General features: G+C 35.0%; 1 long non-coding RNA gene across 1 annotated transcript; it reads left to right on the forward strand.

Moving 5' to 3' along the window:
• The first annotated feature begins 277 nt into the window (after positions 1-277).
• LOC149806730 (uncharacterized) lies at positions 278-3,903 on the forward strand. The gene is made up of 2 exons (XR_016425174.1): positions 278-468; positions 1,378-3,903. It is a non-coding gene; the product is annotated as an uncharacterized LOC149806730 (long non-coding RNA).
• The last annotated feature ends 2,430 nt before the right edge of the window (positions 3,904-6,333 follow it).

A 6,333-nucleotide genomic window follows, 5' to 3' on the forward strand; every position in this document is an offset into this window, starting at 1 on the left:
CCTACGTGTGGTATCCAGTGGTAGAAGATTACCGTTGTGAAGACGACTCATTTTCTTGTGATTATTATACTCGATACCTCGGCCCAGAATACACGCATGCAGTTAATGTAATATTTTTGTACAATTATGGAGAACTGTCATGCGATACTATCAGTAGTGAACAAGATCTGTCTGAGGCTATACCTGTAGGTATACATACAGTTTGTATAAACGGAAGCGACACGATAAAGAAACTTGAATCCAATCCATTCCGAAGTGTATCTTGGGAGAACGTTTCAGAACTGTTCATGCGTAATTTTTTCGTTCTGGAGTCCATTAACAAAGATTTTCTGGCTGGCTTGAGAGGTCTTAGACTTCTATCCATATCCAGCTGCCAGTACTTAAAGGAGATACCAGAGGAACTGCTGCTGGAGACACCTGAGCTAGAAGCGCTGTATCTTGACTGGTTAACGTCCATGAGAAAGGCTTGTACGTTTTTATTCGAGTGACAGCAGTCAAAGTGATTACTTTGAGTGTGGTCTTTATTCCGATAAACCTGTTTGAACTTTACTTCAAATTAAATGATCTCTCTCTCTCTCTCTCTCTCTCTCTCCTGATTTTAAACACGTTGGCACTTCATATATGCAAAAATTGTATCAAACTTGTAAATGTATAATGTTCAAACTGTTTCCAGCCCCTTCATAGTGATTTTGTACTACTTAAACAATTTATCTAAGATTTTATATAGATTTGATATATTAAATGAGAGATCATCTTCTTCCTGGAAAGAAAGTTAATGTTGAAATAGTTAAATTATTTTATTTCGCTTTTAATCTATCTCTTATTTACTTAATATTCAACGGAGAGTTTGTGTTAGTAAATCCATGATTTGGCGCAGATCGCATTAGTATTCCTACTTAATATAGAGGCTTATGCACAAATCGTTTGATGTTAAAGAGCCTTCTTAATCATCATTTGTCATTATTCTGCTATACGAAGAGGGGGCGATGTATATATCCCATCCATTGAACTGGACATTCAAGAGTTAACCACAGAGGCGTAGCTATGATATTTTGCGCCCGGGGACGAACTATAAAATCGGCGCCCCAGCCCCCTCCCCGTTTAATCACATTTTTGAATATTACCCTTGTTTATTTATTATATTGTAACGTTGTAAGCCTCATTTTGGCGCCCCTGTACCTTGGCGCCCGGGGACATATGTACCCCCCTGCCCCCCCCCCCCCAGCTACGCCTCTGGTTAACCACCAAATTGACCTTTTCATCCTTTTATTTCCTTGTCTCGTCTTGAACTGTATCTCTTCTAAATAAAATTTTATAGTCTGATATATTCAAGCTGAATTAATTTTCAGCTACTTTAATTTTTGGATCTCTTCCTAGGTATAATATCCAGTGGTAGAAGATTACCGTTGTGAAGACGACTCATTTTCTTGTGATTCTTATAATCGATACCTTGTCCCAGAATACATACATGCAGTTACTATCAAAGTTGTGTACAAACAATTATGGAGAACTATCATGCGATAATATCAGTAGTGAACAAGTTCTGTCTGAGGCTTCACCTGTAGGTATACATACGATTTGTCTAAACGGAAGTGACACGATAAAGAAACTTGAATTCATTCCATTCCGACGTGTATCTTGGGAGAACGTTTCAGAACTATTCATGCGTAATTTTTTCGTACTGGAGTCCATTAATGAAGATTTTCTGGCTGGCCTGAGAGGCCTTAGGCTTCTATCCATATCCAGTTGCCAGTACTTAAAGGAGATACCTGAGCTAGAAGCGCTGTATCTTGACTGGTTACCTTCTATAAAGATGTTGCAGGTAGAGAATCTCCTACGTAACAGTGTACCAAATCTACGTTACTTATCTTTGATTGCAATCAACACAGCGCGAAGTAAATCCTTTATAGTTAGAAAGGGTCTTATAGATGCAGTAGGTTCTAAAAATCTAACCTTTCTCTATTTGAGTCAATCATCTTTTGCAGGAGCCAGTAACTTCGTGGATGTAATCAAGCAATCGCTCTTAAACCTTCAGTATCTTAACATTTCGCACACTCCAATTACTATTACGACTAACGATTTCTCTCTTAAGCCGTTTGAAATGCTAGATGTAATAGATGTCAGTGGTTGTCTAGGCGTGTATTTAATAGTGCTCCCCCTTTACCACAACGTCCAATAATGGTTACTGAACATGATTGTCTTGAGTCATTTAGTCATTTCCGATACTATATCGTGAGTGATTCGAAGGGTGTGTCGGACCATCCTCTACAACTCGATGTGACATTCAACTCAACAAAGACAGAGGGATGTACAGTTGAAAATCTCAGACTCATTGATTGGAGCAAAAATCGCATAAAGCGCTTAAACTTTACATATGTCGGTCGTTACAGGTTTATGGACCTAATAAAATTGGATCTGTCAAATAATAAAATGGAATATCTAGCCCTGTCTCTTTTAGGGGCTTTTCCTGCACTAAAAATCATAAATCTCGATGGCAGTACACTTGGAAGAATGGAAGAAATGCATGATTTTGAAAATCTATTCGAAAGCATGAAAAACATTGAAATACTAAATCTGAGGGATAATGGATTGACACGACTACTTGTAAACTTTTGGTCATCAAAACAAGGAACTTCGCATTCTTGATTTGAAAGGAAATCATTTTCGTCAGTTTGAAATTGCTATGGGTACCATGATAAAAATGGTGTTGATCGATCTGAGTGATAATTATATTGACTTATTGAGCAATGATTTTATAGACGATATCCATTATATAAACAATATACAGCAATAAAACAATTCTATCAACAAGAAATGGCCTAGAGAGAGGGACATTTTGTACCTTTTGCAGAAGAACAACGTAAGGATGGCTTATGCGTATAATTCAACCGGAAATATACCGTTTTCAGCAGAAGAAAATGGCCGGTTTCCAGAACTATTCACGGTTGATATCTCGGGGAATTTCCTACAGTGTTCCTGTGACAACGTCTATTTTCCAAAATGGATCATTTCTACGGATGTCAATCTCCTCAAAAAGGAAAGTTTGAACTGCATCTTTCATGGCGAGAAACTTGACATAAACAAAGACACAATCGAAAAGATGGAATTCAGGTGCAGATTACCACGAATAATAGCAATTATTGTCAAAGAATCCGACCGACTTGGAATATGATCTGTAATGGCATTTTAAGTTCAGCCGTTGAATCACTATTTGAACAAAAGGAAAAGAAAAATAGGAAACACACAGGTGAACAAGATCATCTCCTTGAAAACAATCATGTTGAACATCTTTACCTTAAGGAAAGTACTTGAACGCACGAAATAAATGTTAATCCATACAGATAGAAGATATCAAATACTATCGAAAAAGATGCCATGTAAGCAACATATACAAAGTTCTATAAAGATAAAACACACACACGTGTACGTGTTGTCTAAATCCACTATTGTATCTAATATTTCCTAAGCATTTCATTCGATGGTATATACTCATCATAAACATTTATTTCGTGCGTTCAAGTACTTTCCTTAAGGTAAAGATGTTCAAGATCATGCAAGGATGAACATTATCAACTTTAAAAAGAAAGACAGCCGATGACCTTTACAGTTTACAGTGACCTTTAATCGGCTGTCTTTCTTTTTAAAGTAGATAATGTTCATCCTTGCATGATCTTAACTTAAATATCGATAAAGATACATACCAAGTGACAATCTAATGGATTTGACTGTGATACCCAGACCATCTTGATATAGTACCAAATAGGCAAACAATCTTGAAAATAGAGTTCATGTGCATGTAATATATTGTATCACTGCTAAATAAAGTTGATCTATCGTGAAACATTTGTATAAAGCCATTTATTAATTATTCAAACGTGGAATCAATAAAACCAAAATATATAACAGGAGACCCAAAAGAGACTGCGTGGCTGCCGAGCAAAACTTCACTTTCATTTTTCATAATCGACAAATTATTTGGATACTAAGTCTCTATTAAAAGAATCACAAGCAGTTCTTAGACTGGGTTACAGACCATGCTTTGGTCTTACATTCTCATTTAAAATATATATGAAAAATGGAACAAGACACTATTTTGTTGTTGTTTTGTCATGATTTTGAAGTGACTTTCATAGTGTACGGTGAATTGTATTTTGGAGAAAAAAGTTGTTAATAGTGTAATACAAGGGAAGTCAGTCAATATTATATGCTATATATAAAGTGATACTAAAACATGTAGAAATGTTAATGTAAATGATACAGTTCTTATTTCCCTGTATGAAAAGAAATATTCGGGGTTAAAAAATTTCCCATTACTTTCTTCACTTTATCTCAATTATCTTGAAGATCATTTGCAGTAAATAATGTAATGCCATCACATAGCAAATTTTCATCTGAAAAAATTATTCCATATGTAAAATAGTGTTTACTTCTAGATGCGGGTGACATTGTCATTTTGCCGATAAAATCAACAATACTGTAAGGCCCTTTTGGTCCTTAAGGGTGCTACATATATTTGTACATAGGAACAGAGAGGGTTATGTTAGAAAAGGTCAAAAGTTTGGGGTTGGGGCGATAGAAGAGGGGTTATATCATCAACATACAATCGAGAACAATTTGACAATGTTTAATGAATTGTAAAAATAAATAAATACATAAGAGCTATAGTTATTGTGTACAACCAGATTATGTAATTTTGGCTCGGACAGTTACCGTCACTTGTCTGGCCAACAATAACAGCAATCCCCTATTTATAACCTTCACACCACGTGAGACAATTCACCCAATCGCTGAATGCACGGCAACCCATGTAACCAATCGGTGTCTTGTGTGGCATGTCGTGTATTGAAAACAATACAGTTTTGCATGATATAGAATGTCAACATTCCAAATACAGAAATTACATAACAATAATTATTTTAATACTGTAGGGCTTGTCTAAGAAACGAATAAGAACATTTTATGAGCCCAAGTTTATATGAAATTAAACTTTATGATAACTTAAATCTTGAATAATTGAATCGATTCATGTATTCGCGGGTTCTGCACTTCATGCAGACGACCGCTATTGTTACATCAAGACATGAATTGCATACATCGATACAACGGTATTGCAATGATGTTATCACTAAAACATGCAAATTACTTTCTTATCAGTACCCTACTATCATTAGAGAGAATAACTGCAAATGCGAAAGTATAGAATCTCTAAATATGAAACTCTCATGCTAATCCAAAATGGCGGACATCGTGAGACAATGATAAACATGGACTTTTCTCGTCATGATTTTGTAGTTATTTTACATAAATTACAAATAGTAATAGCATAAGAGCATAACATGTGTAGCGGATAAGCTAAACAGTACACTCTGAAAACTTTATGACAGATTTTTTTAAGACGTTTTACCGAAAGAACCACTACCTCGAAAATAGGTTACACATGTTAAGACCGGTTGCCAGGATTGGCTGCTAGTTTGACAGTCCATAAACAGTAAAGATCAATATAATTGTTATGCTTTGTAAGTGAACATCATAATTCATATTCATATGTACCATATTATAAAATCAAACTTAATAGAAGTGAAGACTGAAAATAGTATCCGAGTCATTGTGACTCTAGCCATGGTCATTACAATATCTTCTGTTTATCATCAGCACTTTTAGTAATTTATGTGATACATGGAAACTCAAAGTTAGTGTTGGCAAAAACTAGATATAAATATTTAGTATAGGTTAGAGGAAAAATATTCAGTTTCATTTTTAAAGATTTGAAATTAGAAGCGATGTCCGAACGCAATTATTTTGGAATTCACTGGAAGAAAACTGAACGATTTTGAAGGCAATCAAGCATACGGTGCCAAAGAAGAAATACCGTATTCCTATTGGAAAATAGTCTTATGAATTTGGCCCTACCGATTGATTGCTAACTAAAATTACTGTATAGCACTAAAGTAGCATTCTACTGCATACATGAGAAATTTTGGGTTTTATGAAAATTAATACCATAGAAAGTTCTCATATATTTCTTAACATGGCTAATGGAATGTAAGAAGAGCACCTCTTCATTTTATACATAAAAAGAAAGCAAGTATGTAAAAAGTTGCAGCCAGTATGTATAGTTGGACACATTAATTGACAGGTAGAGGTATGCAATACAATTCAGAATTACAGTGAAATACACAAAACACTGACATTTAAGATACATATATATAAGATTGTTCGTTCCTTATGATTTGTATATCCGTTGTTTATTAGGGATATATTGTGTATACCTTATAAATCCATATCAAAGAGCCGTCAAATATAATGGTTACACAACTTGACCAACTATATGTA

The sequence above is a fragment of the Sinohyriopsis cumingii genome, chromosome 1, assembly GCF_028554795.1.
Source record: "Sinohyriopsis cumingii isolate HCF-2022 chromosome 1, ASM2855479v2, whole genome shotgun sequence".
NCBI lineage: Eukaryota > Metazoa > Mollusca > Bivalvia > Unionida > Unionidae > Sinohyriopsis > Sinohyriopsis cumingii.